The sequence below is a fragment of the Nicotiana tabacum genome, chromosome 13 (genome assembly GCF_000715075.1).
Source record: "Nicotiana tabacum cultivar K326 chromosome 13, ASM71507v2, whole genome shotgun sequence".
Lineage (NCBI taxonomy): Eukaryota > Viridiplantae > Streptophyta > Magnoliopsida > Solanales > Solanaceae > Nicotiana > Nicotiana tabacum.
In genome coordinates, this window is record NC_134092.1 from 32,892,697 (window position 1) to 32,908,253 (window position 15,557).

Sequence of the window (15,557 nt, forward strand, 5' to 3'; positions counted from 1 at the left end):
CTGGCATAAGCTTCATACTAACTTCTTATGACTCAGCTCTATGGCACGATCTAGAAACAAAAGAAGGGTAACATTTCCTAAATGCTCTGTAGTATCTCAATTATAAGTGTGGCACGCAACATACCCATAAGTGAAACTCTACTAGACATGACTTTGTAGACTCCCTAGGACATGAGTACTGTGATACCACTTTGTCACGCCCCAAACGTGAGGAGGTGTGGCTGGCACTCGGTATCATACTGGCCCGAGCGAACCACTCTGAAACTCATAATCATTTGACAAATACTAGAACATACATAGGTCGACTTGGTAGAACTGATTCTTTCTATAACTATCATGGGCAAAAAATAGCCACAACTCGTACTGTGTAACTATAAGTGAGAAAATTTTGTATAGGCGAGCCATCGTACTCAAAACATGGATACACACGGGGCGTCAAGGCCTCTGACATGTTTTACATACTGAACCTGTGTATACAAAGCCTCTAAGAGTATCTAACATCAAAATATGGTCAGGACAGGACACTGACCTACCCATAAGTATATATATACATAGGACAGTCTGATAACCTTTAGACTCGGTTGTACTCCGGATGAAATGAAGCTTTTCCAATCCTCAGCTGGATATCAAACTCTGTCTATGATAAGATCCTGCCAAACTGGATACCTGAACCTGCAGGCATGAATGCAGTGCCCCGACTATGGGACATTAGTACAAAGAAATGTACTAAGTATGTAAGGTAGATAACATATGAATAACTTTATTGAAACTGAACTGACATGTATATATGATATACTGAAAGAAATCTGGAGGGTCAATGAGATCCGAGAATCATACTTACCTTATTCAGACTCGTAACATATCTAAGTATTGAATTATTCAACTTACCTTACAAAGGATGTAGACTGAAAAGGGAAGGCTCTATTGGCCGAGAACATCTAATGTCACGACTGTCGTATATACATCTAATTTGTGTCATGATATACCTGAACTTGTTCCCATATACTATCTGTATTGGAAACCATCATATTATGGAACTTTATCTATAACATTCTTCTAGCCATCATACCTTATATCTAAATACTTACCTCAGACAGAGCAAACATCTCTAGGGCTACACTAAGATATAAAAGTGGCATTTACGTGTTTCATAAGAGACCGTCTGTAAGGATCACTCATAAACATGAATATTAGTGGCTCGTATGCGTAACATAGTAGACCGTTCGTACGACTCTCAATACCGAGGTATGGCTATGCGTGCAACTAAGACCGTCCATAACTAACCTTCTTTATGCACCTATGCGTTCATAGACCGTCCATAGGGATTTATTGTACACCTACGCGTTCATAGACAGTCTGTAGGGATCATGTCTTATACATATTTCATATCACTCATGCAAACATCATTTAATCATTAATAGATAAACTCTTATTCATAAACATATAAGTTCATGAGTAACCCATTACAGTAACCAATCCTTATTCCTTAGCCGCTTGTAACGTCATCCTTCGTATTCTATATTATTTAGCCGTAAAGAATGTGGTAACTATTTCGGAATCGCACTTTTATCCTTATTTTACATCATGACTCGTTTCTTGGGATTTCATGGTTCTGTCTACTTATTGCTATGTAATATGCTTAGCTTGTGAGGCTACTTGTTAAACATATACATATCCATTCATCAATATGCAATAAGAGTTACGGGAGTTACGCTCACACTCATATATAATCAACCTTACTTAACTTGAGAGCAACATAGCTACCTTCGTGGGTCTTTATCAGGTTTGTGAACACAAACATGTAAGTATTGGAAGTCATGGAATTCTTTAGGTCAAATCATTCTTATCTTTCTGCAAACTATACATTATGCTACCTTGTTGAACTATTCGTGTATAGCTATCCCTCATTATACAGACACCATACTGCTTCTGATTCATTAGACCATTCGTGCGTAATATTTAATTGACATCTGTATGCCTTGTTATATATAAAAGACAAGGAACTTTTTGAAGGCTCTATGTACTCCATTAGAATACATGAAACTATGACCAACAAAATCCATTTCAACATTCGTATGACTATACTTATGAATGGACCTTAATCAATGGTATAGTACGATGCAAAGCCTCGTCCCCATGAATTCCTTATAAGGGCAACATAAATTACGGAATCATGCCAAAGAAAAGAAAGGAAGACCTTAAATACCTCAAAATATCCTGTCCAATCGTCAAGCTAAATTAACCTGCAGTTCCTGTGTCTACAAGCAATGAACAATACTTTTGTCACAATACGAATGATATAACTTATTGCATTTGAACTACACACTTTATTCTATGATAAAACAGACAACACATCCCATGTTTATATGACTTACCACAAGTTACAACAACTAACCTCAGCCCAAACAACATAAAAAATACTCATAATAAGCCTTTAAAAATATTTTTAAGAATCCCGATGAGAGGTAAGCTCGGTTTGTGACTAAACAACTATAGTTTTAAACCCCTTCTTCCTTCCAGAATTTATCAATAATATTAACCGCCACATATTCAATTATCCCAACTAATTTTCAGCCACAATACAACTTTAAAATGACCCCATAATAGTCCCATACGTTCAACAACTCAAACCTTATTTTTCAGATTACTTAAATACGTTTCCGACTTGTCTTTTCTTTCAAATCAAGAAATACAACCAAAAAAATAATAATTAAACCTCTTCTCATATAAAACATCCATGAATTCAACTTAAAATTAAGTTCACAACTAGCCAACAGTGATGCCACAACAAATAACATACTACTTTTTTCGAAACTCGCAAGTTCTAGTCTTTACGATCGAGCTACAACTCGTAGAAGCTTAGATAATGGAAAGAGAAGAATAAAATTACCTTAGAATAAGTAGAACCCATGGAACCTAGTCCCTCTTCATCCAAAATCTGTCCCCAAACACAACCACAAGAAGGAGAAAGAGAAATTAGCAAGCTATCTGGGTTTTTCGGCACTAGAATCGCTACGCACCACTCGAAATCACCTAAGGTGTGTGGGGGATTTTTTGGGGAGGAGTTGTAGGGGTTTTCTCCTGTATTTTGCTCATGATATTATGTTGAAAATGTGATATAATAATCCCATATAAAGGTCCCCTTGGCCGCCCTCAATCTGCCCCTTTTGGGAATTATTTTGTCCCTTCATTTAAGCAAGTAGGCGATGCACCTACTTGTCACCTACCAGTCTGCGAAGTTTTGCAAAAACATGAATATCTATATACTCCAATGTCATATTTATGAAAGGTTTAATGATTTAGAATGTAGACTCGTAGATCTTCAATTTTATGGGTGTATCACCCCATGACCCCAAGTACATTGAGATAAAAGCTTAGTAACATCAGACCCAAAAGTTCAGTAATATTATGAACGCACTTGCGATAACTTTTGTCGACTTTTGTTTCATAACTCGCTTGACTTCAAAACTTAATACACGACTATCATACGACTTTAATACCTCATAATATCACCATATTATCATGTTACTCACCCTAGTCTCATCCCATAAGTATGGGTTATAACATTCCCAACTCGCTGACTTTCGAGAAAACTTATTTTCTTCGATTTGTTTAGCTTCTAAACCTTCCAACCATCTTGGTACTTGTTATTCATGATATTAAATATTTGTAACATCCACGGTAATGTTATTAACTTAATTTATGTACTTTCAAAGAGGATCTCATTTTTGAGCTTACATTAATTGACTTACGACTTACTTTTATGTACGAAAATATGGGGTGTAACATGCTTAGTATGATGTTTCCCTGTTCTGAAATCCTTAATGATACCGACAATCAGATCTTGTAATAGTTGAGACTCATCCTGTATTGTGAGCTCATAACTTTTTGTTGGAATCCCTATATGTGTGAATGAATGAAAGTTTGGCATCAATCTTTGTTTATCCCTCATGACTTCATATTTTTGAACACTATTTTGAAACTGCACTCAATTCTCTCTTTCCCTTTTAATCTGAATTGAATATGGGTTTGGAGAAACCTCTTGTTGTTACTGATTGAGAATAATAACCTGCCTATGTCATTGTCTGAATCTTTACTGATGTTTTCAAAAGGTCCCAAGTAGTATTATTAACCTATGTGCATGTTAATGACAAGATTTGATGTTGAACTAATCTATGATCAATAGCATATGTATTCCTAAGTTGTTGCAGGTCTAAACTATGTGCTATTTATCTATAGGTGGTAGGCTATAATCTCGTATTTTAGTCGCTTATTTCACTCTAATTTACTGCACTTTTTTTGTGTTTGAGCTTTAATCCTAATGTTTTGTACTTATTGTGTGTTTTATTCCTTATAAGAGTTATTACGAGCTATGTAGATGTATGGAATAAATTTGAGCTATTTGGAGCTTTGAAGTCCGAGTAAAAGCCCAAGGGATTAAGCCGAGATTGCGTTCGGGGGTCGAAAACCACATCTGGATATCAAAAGGTGAGGAAAATTCTGTACTCTGAGAAAAGCCCACAGTCGCGATGAGTGGAGCGCCACGTGGGGAACTGCACATGTGTATTGTTCTGCTGCCTGACAGATTTCAACTCTTTGGATTTCCCCACTAATGCCCCGCATGGCGCATCGTCCCATACGGCTCGCATGTGCAAATTTTACAGAGTAGTTTTCTTATTTCGGCTAGGAGAAGGTGATTTCGTCTGGGCCCGACCCTACTTAGTATAAATACATGGGAAAACGTTGTTGGAGAAGTTGGAGTTGGAGAAGCAAAATCACAAGGAGTTCATCATTCAATCCTCACTCAAGACCCGAGTTTGGATCATTTTATGTTTTCCTTTACTTTAAACATATTTGTGATGAATTGCTCCATATCTATGGAGTAGTGCACTTTAGGGTTTGATGGATTTGGTGTATTGATGATTGTTTGTGGATTATAACTCTATTTTTATATATTGAATCGTTTTGGATGATTTAAGTACTGCATCTATATTCACTAATTCATTTAATCAAGAGAGACATAAATGGTGATATCTTTACATTATATTGTTGGTTGAGTTTATTAATTCTTCTTAGTAATCGAAAGAGGCTAGTTGAAGCATTGATTAAACATAGTTACGAGAATAATCGAGAGAGGTTCTCCTAAAGACCAATCCACTACGCATTCTTGCATAGCTTCACGTGCTTAAATTGGTTCATCTTGTGAGGTTAAAACTTAATCGAGAAAGGAGTTTTTACTGAACATTTGAACTAATAATTGAGTGAATTCGAGAGACTCACTTAAACATTAGAAGTGAGTTATCTAGATTTAGATCCCAAACAATTATCTTACACCTATCCTATCATCTATCTCTGAGATATTTTATTCCAATTGTTTGGTTCTCTAGAAAAAAACAGTACGATGTTCCTGCCAATGTGTGTATTTGGAAATTTGAGACTTATATGTGTCTAGTATGTTAATCAATCACCTAGAACTGGATGTATTGTTATAAGAAATGGGAATTGTTCTTGTGTTCTTCATATTATTCTATTAAGAAGAGGGTATGGTTTTGTGGTAGGGAATGTTACAGTAGATGATTTACATTGCAAGAGCCTCATTGGCACTTAAACCAATATAGAAGAATGAGTCATTAGTGATTAGGAGTATTTGGGAGTAGAGTTTAACTCTAGGTTGGGATGCCCTCCCAGGCACAAGCATTGCCCTGGGCCTTGAGACCCTTGGGAACTTTGATGTGTCGGGGGATTCAAAGGGGGCGTTGACCTTGAGTGAAATTCTCTCCTTAGCCCTTGATTCATTGACATTTGTTATTCTTGTCAAGTTTAGTGTTTAATGACAACGTAAGGTGTTCACTGTGGATCATTTACTAAATATAACCTCCACATTAGTATACCTTCTTAGTGTTTAAATACTGTTAGTTATCTTTCCTTAATTCTTTGCTTGTTCCCATGCATGATCATGTATATAGTAATATTTTTTTTTCTAATGACTATCTATCTTGTTTTTTGAACATGTACAATGATTTGGGCCTGCTGAGTTCTTTAAGAACTCAGGCCCAAGTCCAGCCCTGCTATGTCTCAAAAGGTCCAGAGTTAGTTGTTGATCGTCCCTGTATTGCTGTGCCTGTCTCTTTGAGGCTCGAAGACCAGAGTCCTTTCTTTCCCTTCGCTCTTTAATTTATTGTTACCGTTATTCTATAGTTTCACTATGTCGTTATCCTTTACTGTGTGTCTGTTGTTTTAATTCACATGTATATGACAAGTATATATTGGATTGAATGCTTTATTTTATCTTTTAATTCATATAAAACAACTTAGGAAAGTTTTAAAGAACTTGGTATTAAAAGAAGCCTTAGTTAGAAATTAATTCTACATTCGCTAATCGTGAGCTGTTATTAATTCATTATGCCTTGCTAACTCTTTCTTAAAGAGTTTTGAAGCCCAAAGGCCAAATAAAGGGCGGCAGTCCCCCTTTCAAAAAAGAAAAACTGAGTCGCTTGCTTAATTTTCTAAAAGGAAATCAACTCTTTTCGAAAAGAACAAGGTGTTGTCGTCCAAACGAACAATCTCCTCATGTTTAATATTTAAGAACCAAGGTATATCTTAGCCTTTCTCTCATAACATCTTATTAGAGTAATATGAAGTTCTATGATTTTTGAAATAAAGTGTTTTCACTTAGCTTCTCTTTTACACGTTTTCACACAACATCCTATCTTCCAAAGCTCTTTTAAAGCGTATATGTACTAACCTTATTTTCTAAGATTCTTCTATAAACCCATACCTCTTTAAACTACACTTCTTATTTATAGGAATTATGCTTTAAAAATAAAGTAGGCCACACTCTTTTAAACACTAGTTAAAGCATAGTACAAACAATTAGTCCTAAATCTAGTCTAAGTCCTATGGAGCTACCTCAGGTAGATTTTAAGGGGTGCCTAACACCTTCCCCTTAGAAGAACAAGAACCCTTATCCATAATCTCACTGGTTAGCAGACTAATAAAGAAATATAACCTTTAGTAATTAAATAGGTACCATAGTATACCTTTAAATATTAGGTGGCAACTCTCTTTCTTCAACAACAGAGAACCACAAGTTGAATCTTGTTTTGGCCATTGGAAAATAGGATGCAATAGACATTACAATAAGAGAAGGAGAATCTTGAAGGTGTTATAGAAGTGACTCAAAAGGAGGTTGAAGAGATTCAAGCAAAAGTTTCAGCTGCCCAGACTGAGGCCTCTTCATATGACAATATAAATTTGCTGATTGTTGATGTTTTTGCCAATTTGGAGGAGGAGAAGACGAACCTGGAGGCTAGTTATCAAGAATTGATCAACTACAAGTTCTATTTAGATTAGACTATTAGCATTATCTCCCATTTTAGTTTTATGCTAGATTGACCTAGTGGATATTATTATCATCATAAATAAAACTGCTTCTCTTTTGCTTTATATTGTGTCACTTTTATCTTAGTCACATTCATATTTATCAGCTTTACGCGCTTGTAGAAAAAGATTCATATCTTGCTGTGCGAAAGTTCAAATATCAAACAGTTTGATTTCCCAAAATATAGACTTCAATATCTAAAACATATCCAAAATTTAGAATCTAACACCTCCAGAATCGTCTCTAGATAATATTTTGAAATCAACTTTAAATACCGAGGTGTTGACAGTTTCAGATTTGCAAGGCTTCACCAAAACAAATAATTTTGAAGTAGGAATGTCGAAATTACAAACAATTTGATTTCATGGAAACTAAACTTCAAAATATAGAACATATCTAAATTGACAAATTTAATACCTTAACGATAGCTTCAGAATAATATTTTGAAGTCAATGTTAAATTCTGGCACGCCGACGGTTTCAAACTTGCATAACTTCAACAAAATATTTATATCATGATGTAGGAACGTCAAAATCATGAACCATTCAATTTTTTGGAAACTAAATTTCATAATCTAGAGTACCTCCAAAAATAGGGTTTAATGCCTTAAGGATAACTTCAGATAATATTTCAAAGTCAACATTTGATTCTGATATATCGATAGTTCCTAATTGGTGCGACTTCGGCAAAACTTTTATGTCTTGGTATGGAAGCTTCTAGAGCACAAGATGTTCTACTTGCTATAAATCAAAATTCAATATCTTCATTTTTATCAAATATCTTGGGTTCAAGTCTTACTAAATTTTAAACGTCTTGCCAAGTAATCTTTCTTCTTATATTTGTGTCCCCTTTTTGCTGCCTCTCTTCCCCATTTTTTAAGGGATAGAAAGCGGATTTGAAGACCCAAAAACTTAAAGATTTGGAGAACCTGAAGACATAACGAATATTCGGACTTCAATGCAAATACTTGGTAGACTTAATAAAAACTATAATCATTCCATTGAAGATACCAATTTACCATAGAGGTTTGCCCCATTTAAATTAAGTAGGAACCAAAGTTTAACAGAAGAATGTTTTTCAGCTCGATTTTCAAGTGATGATTGAATGGATTACATTCCATCATACTTTATTCAAACAACGATTGGGGTACTATGTATCTTTTAAACTCATGCGACTGAACTTAGAATAAAACTCTAAGCTGCCTACGTACCTCGGTGAAGAGGATCATGTTATACCGTAGTTCAAAATAGGTGAGTTTTTTTTGAGGTTATAACTTTTGCCTAGGCCGCCTCTTTTGAGGTTATAAACTTAGAAGACTCCTCATTTTGGGCCATACACAGTTTATACTCTTGCGGTCCAGGAGCAACATGCAGTTTATGCTCTTGCGTTAAGGAGCGTAGCAACTTGCAATTTAAGCTCGTATTTTGAGGAGTTTTGCAACTTGAAGATTTTGCTCAAATTTGAAGAGCTTCATGACATGTAGTTTAGGCTCGTGCGTCTAGGAGCGTAGCAACTTCAATGATAATAAACTACCCATTGATAGGGTCGACTCTCATGCCATCTGGATCAAATAGCTTGTACACCCCACTTGAATAAGCTTCTTGCACAATATATGGCCCATCCCATTTTGAAGTGAAATTCCCTCCAGATTTATGAGAAGTGATAATGAGTCTTCGTACAGCAAGGACTTGATCTCCTACTTTAAAGGATCTCGGATGAACTCTTTTATTGAAGGCGCAAGATAATTGAGCTTGATAACATTCAAGATTCTGTTGAGCTTCCAACCTCTTCTCATCAAGACCCTCCAACTTTGATAATCAAAGTCGATCATTTTATTCATCAGTGATCCCTTCTTGAATATATAATCGTAATGAAGGTATTGACGCTCGAGTGGTAAAACGGCTTCGACTCTATATACAAGTGGATAAGGGGTCGCTTGTGTTTGTGTGCAGTGAGTTGTCATATATGCCTATAGAGCTTCTTCCATTCGGTCATGCTAATCTCGTTTGGATTTGTAGATGACTTTCTTTAACAAGCTGCATAGAGTCTTGTTGAATGTCTCAGCTAGACCATTGGCGGCAACATTGTACATAGAAGCGTTATGTTGCTTAAAGCCAAAGAGATCACAAATCGTGTTCATCAACCTATTGTCAAATGGATTGCCGTTATATGTTATTATGTAATGAGGAATGCCAAAGAAATAGATTATATTTCCTTGGATGAAGTTTGCAACATTCTCCTTCTTTACTTCCTTGAGAGCAACAACTTATGCCCATTTTGAGAAGTAATCAGTTGCGGCCAAGATATACAAATATCGCCAGAAGATTTTGGTAGCGGTCCAACAACTTCCAATCCCCAAGCGTCGAATAGGCACGATGCAACAGTCGAATGTAGCAATTCAGGAGGATGATGAATAAAATTTGCATGGAACTGGAAAGCATTACATCTTCGAGCATAGTCCAAGCATTCTCTTACCATCGTTGGCCAATACTATTCCATTCTTTTTACATGAAAGTGGAGCTTTGGTCCAGACTGATGTGATCCATATATTCCAGAATGTGCTTCGTGCAAAGCTTGGAGTGCTTCATATTTCCCTAAACATCTCAAGAGTACTCCCTCGAATGATCTTCTATATAAGGCAAGTGGTGCGCGATGGCGGATTTCAGTCCTCCTTCTTGGATTTTCTGGAAGCATCCCATAGCTCAAGTGGTCAGGGATGTGTTGTCTCCAATATTCCTTCTAAGCTTCATAAACAATAACAAGATGCTCGAGTTTGTTTTCTTTACTTTCACCCATATTTGACAGCAGTACTACCCATTTTTGGCATATAGTAACTTGCGCTTGATCAGGCAGAGTTAACGATGAAGCTAGAGCAGCTAAGGCATCAACCTTCTTGTTTTCTTTCCTAGGCACATATTGAATAGTCACGTCAATGACCCATCCTATTAATATTTTAGCATAATCGTGATATGGGCATATTTCAGGTTTTTGACCTCGTATTTGCCTAAAAGTTGATTGTTCACTAACTATGAGTCACCAAAGACTTGTAATTACAGCTGCTTCATATCGACAACCATTTCAAGCCCAAGTATCAATGCTTGATATTCAGAAACATAGTTGGATCAGAGTTGCGTCAACGTAAGAGAGTAAGGTAGAACCTCACCTTGAGAACCGACAAATACTACGCCAACACCAGCTCCTTCGCGATGTGTAGCACCATCAAAGCACACCTTCCATGGAGGTTGAAATTTAATAACCATTGCGTCATCATCAGGTAGTTCATCGGTTAGCTCCCAATCATCAGGTATTAATGGTAGGCTAGAAACCCGTGTTTTAGCCTTAGTATTTAACTGTAATTACTGCATTTTATGTGTGTTTGAGCTTAAATGATAGTGAATTACACTTATTACGTGTTTTATGCGTTGCAGGAAATGATTCTGAGCTATTAAGGTAATTTGGAGCTAAATCGAATAAGTTGGAGCATTGAAGTCTGAGTAGAAACCCAAGACATTAAGCCAGACTCATGTTCGGGGGTCGAGCACCAAGTCTGGATGTCAAAAGTGGATGAAAGAATTTACTCTGAGAAAAAGACATAGCCGCGCCGCATGGCGCGGCGTGGCAGTGTAACTGGGGTCTAATAGGCTTTTTGCAAGGTCTCTGAAATTCCTCACAAGCACGCCACATGGTGCGGCGCGGCGCGCGATGTGGTTGTACAAAATTGTCAAAGTAATTTCCTATTTCGGCTAGGAAAGAGTTGTTTCATCCGGTCTTGTTTCTACATGGTATAAATATACCAAAAACAGGAATTTTGGTGGACTTTTGACCTACAAAAGATTGGAGAACCAACCAAGGCAAGAAGACTCAAGAATTCATCAATATTTTAACCTACAATCGGTGCAATACAGAAGTTTATATCGATTCATTAGTATTGATGTTTTCTTTGTTTCTAAACCTTATTAAGATGACTTATTCCATTGCTATAGAGTAAATTTCATTCGGGTGTTGAAAAATATGGTGTTTTGATAACTTGATTTGGGATTCGATTCATGATAATTGTTGGAATTAATTGATGGAGTTTTAATTCGTATTGTGGAGTTATTTATTATTTTGCTTAATTGAAAGAGGAGTTTGATATTGAATTTCTTTACATCTCATGCTCAAGTTTAAATTCGTGATTCAACTAGGTAATTGAAATAGCATCTTGAATTATTAATCGAACTAGAAAATAGAAAAATATTCGTGAGAAGTTACCCTTTAGATCATAACCATTATTTTATTATTGCAATTGTTTACCGTTCTCCAATTGGATTAATTACTGAAATTAATATTTAATCGAAAGAGGAAACTTAACTTCAAGTGTAATCTGATTATCTATTGAATTCCTGATAATCAACAGTATTATAGAGTGAATTAACTCAAGAATTGGATCCCGAGTCAATTATCTTGCACCTATCTAGTCAAATACCTTTATTTTTCTGATTGATATTTCCTCGTTGCTCATCTGCTATCTTTTATGATCAATTGTTAATTGCTTAATTTTTAGTAGTTAATCTTAGTAATAGTCATCAAATCAAGTGTTAATTTTCCTGGATAGTAATCAACTGAAGATTATTCAAACATTGTTTAAATCCAATCCTTGTAGAGAAGATAATTAAACTATACCATTTTGACTAGCGAGCAATAATTTTGTGCTATGTTTTGCACTCGTCAAATTTTGGCGTCGCTGCTAGGGATTGGCAATCAATAGTGTTTAAAATAGTTTTTAGTACCAATTCAGGAACCAATTTTTACTTTAGTTTATTCACGGTTTCTCACTTATGTACAGGATACATGGTTGATTTCTCTGGAGTATGACTCGATCTTCTTCAAAGAAAGTGATACCCTACGAACCAGAGTTGGAGAAATAACTGCGATAACTGAGAAAAGAAAGAGAATTAACAAAACATTTCTTGGGTCATACTTCGACTCAAGATAACATGGCAGACCAAGAGATTGATGGAGCAGACTTAGCTACAAGAAAAGTAACACAACAAGAAGCTGCAAGGATAGCAGCTGAAGAAACCCGGAGAGTTGCTAAGGAGACTATCGAAGATGGTGGGGGCCGAAGATTCAATCTAAACCGACCATTAGTTGAAGACCAGTTCAAGAATGAATCACCTAGACCTAGAAGATCATTAGGTGACTCTACCAGAATAGTCTACAATCAAGGACTGTCAAGTGTCAGACCTCCACCCATAGCAGTAAAATACTTCAAGTTGAAGCAAGGCATGCTTCAAACCATTCAAAACAACTGCATATTCAGAGGGAAGTGAATGAAGATCCAAACACTCATTTGATTGACTTTGAAGAAATTATGAACACCTTTTAGTACAATGGAGTATCAAAAGATAGGGTATACTTGAGGGCATTCCCATTTTCATTGAAAGATGACGCGAAGCACTGACTTCGTAGCTTACCCACAGGGTTGATCAGGACATGAGAAGAGTTGACCAAAAGGTTTCTCGACAAGTACTTCTCAGCTGCAAAAACAGGGAAATTCAGAAAGGAAATCCATAATTTCTGCTTGAAGGAGATAGAAACGATTTTTGAAGCTTGGGAAAGATTCGAGGAGATAGTCAAAAAGTGTCAGCACAATGGAATTGATTTGTGGATGCAACTCCGGGATTTTTGGGATGGATTGACACCTTCCTCACGACGAACTCTGAATACTGCATGTGGAGGTCCACTAATGAAGAAAACTCCGGAAGAGGTTGTCTTAATCCTTGATGAATTATCTGAGGATGCTAATCAGTGGCCTGCTGAGACTAATGACCGAAGATAATTAGTTGGGGTTCACCAGGTGGACTCTAACACATCTATGAAAGCCCAGCTAGACACTATGGCCAAGGAGATAAGAAAGCTGACATTGGCCAAGGTACAGAGTGAGCCACAAACAGCATGTGACTTTTATGGAATATGACACCCTACACATGAATGTCAAGCTTCAGCTGAGGAAGTCAACACTGTGGGGAACTATAATAGAGGAAACTACCAAGGTGGGAACAACTATAATGCTATGGGTCAAAGACATCCAGGTTTTTAATGGAGTTCACCTAGTGGGAGTTTGAACTCATTGCAGCAAAATAATCCTAGACCCAAGGTCAGGGACCACTAGGTTTTCAGAACAAGCAGATAAAGCAATACCAACCACAACAGTCAAATCAGCTTAGTATGGAAGATCTCATGAAGGCATTCATCAACAAAATAGATGAAAAATTTGAGACTCAGGGCATGACTATCCAGAATTTAAAATGGCAAATGGGACTCGGGAAGCTTCACGATACCATGCTCGTTGGGGACTGAGAAATTCGACAAGGCCCTCTATGATTCTGGAACGTCTATAAATCTAATGCCTCTGTCTGTATTCAGAAAACTGGAAGGTGATCTTGGAATGATCAAATCAATACCAGTGTCTCTACAACTGGCTGACCAGACCACCATTTTACCTGAGGGAATCATTGAGAATAGTCTAGTTCGGGTGGACAAGTTTGTGTTCCCCGTAGACTTTATTGTGGTGGATATGGAGGTGAAAAAGGATGTGCCGCTAATTCTAGGGAGGCCATTTTTATGTACAGGCAGAGCTATCCTTGATATCTACAAGGGGAAGCTTATGCTCAGAGTGGGTAATAAGAAAGTGGTGTTCCAGATGAAGAGGATTATGAAATACCCCAGTGATGAGGCGTCTGCCTACTCATGCTTCAAGCTAGATGTTGTTGGGAAATAGGCTGAAAAATACAAGTTTTACAAGATTGTGGGGGATACTCTATAGAGGTGTATATGAATATCCTGAAATAAAGAAAGAGGCTGAAGCTCTTGAAACTAAGGATCAAGTAGTTGATGTGGAGGAACTAAAAGAGGAGGCTTCTAAGCCTAATGTAGAATTGGAAGTCCTCCCCACTCACTTGAAATATGATTTTCTTGAAAGTAATAATTTTCTTGTGATTATTTCTACTGACTTGATAGGTACATAGGAGCAAAAGCTGGTGGAGCTGGTGAAAAAGCATAAGAAGGACATTGGCTGGAGTATAGCCATTTTCATGCACAATATTCTGTTGGAAGAAAATAGCAAGCCAGTGGTGCAGCCCCAACACAAGTTGAACAAAAACTTAGAGGAGGTGGTGCACAAAGAGATCATCAAATTTCTAGATAAGGGAGTGATTAACCAATGGATTTGTCCGGTGCAAGTTCTACCTAATAGGAGAACATGACAGTGGTGATGAATGAAGACAATGAATTGATCCCCACAAGAACACTCATTGGGTAGAGAATGGGCATTGATTATAGAAGGCTAAATGATGCAAGAAGGAAGGACCACTTCCCACTTCCATTTATTGATCAAATGCTCGAGAAAGTGCCTGGACATGAATGCTATTGCTTCTTGGATGGGTACTCCAGCTACAATTAAGATACCCATTGCCTCAGAAGATTTTGAGAAGACCACATTCACTTACCCGTCAGGTATTTTTGCTTACAGGAGGATGATGTTTGGGTTGTATAATGCACCTGCCACTTTTCAAAGGTGCATGATGTCTATATTCTCCGATATAAACGGGAATTGTCTAGAGGTATTCATAGATGATTTCACCCTCTTTGGTGATGACTTTGAAGATTGCTTGAAGAATTTGGAGCTTGTGCTTGAACGTGTTGAAGCCACCCACTTGGTTCTTAACTGGGAGAAGTGCCACTTCATGGTGAAAGAGGGAATTGTCGTGGGCCACAAAGTGATTGCCAATGGCATTGAAGTTGATAGAGCTGTGGTTGATGTAATTGCTAGGCTCCATCCACTGACCTATATGAAGAGCATAAGGAGTTTTTTGGGACATGTTGGGTTCTATAGGAGGTTCATCAAAACCTTTTCTAATATTACCAAGCCGCTGACTGCATTGGGCGAAGGATGTCAAGTTTGTTTTCACTGTGGAGTGATTAAGAGCATTTGAATAGATAAAGGAAAAGCTTATGAGTGCTCCTCCTATTATGGTGACACCTGATTGGAGCCAGCTATTAGAGATAATGTGTGATGCCAGTGATGTAGCTGTGGGGGTAGTTCTGGGGCAAAGAAAAGATAAGATATTTAGGCTATCTACTATGCATACAGGATGTCGAATGATGCTCAAGTCAACTATGTCGCTACTGAGAA

The 15,557-nt window shown here is 37.1% G+C and overlaps 1 non-coding gene across 1 annotated transcript; it reads right to left on the reverse strand.

The window, feature by feature from the left end:
• Positions 1 to 12,914: 12,914 nt before the first annotated feature.
• LOC142168479 (small nucleolar RNA R71) lies at positions 12,915 to 13,021 on the reverse strand. Its single transcript, XR_012698338.1, has one exon. It is a non-coding gene; the product is annotated as a small nucleolar RNA R71 (small nucleolar RNA).
• Positions 13,022 to 15,557: the final 2,536 nt, after the last annotated feature.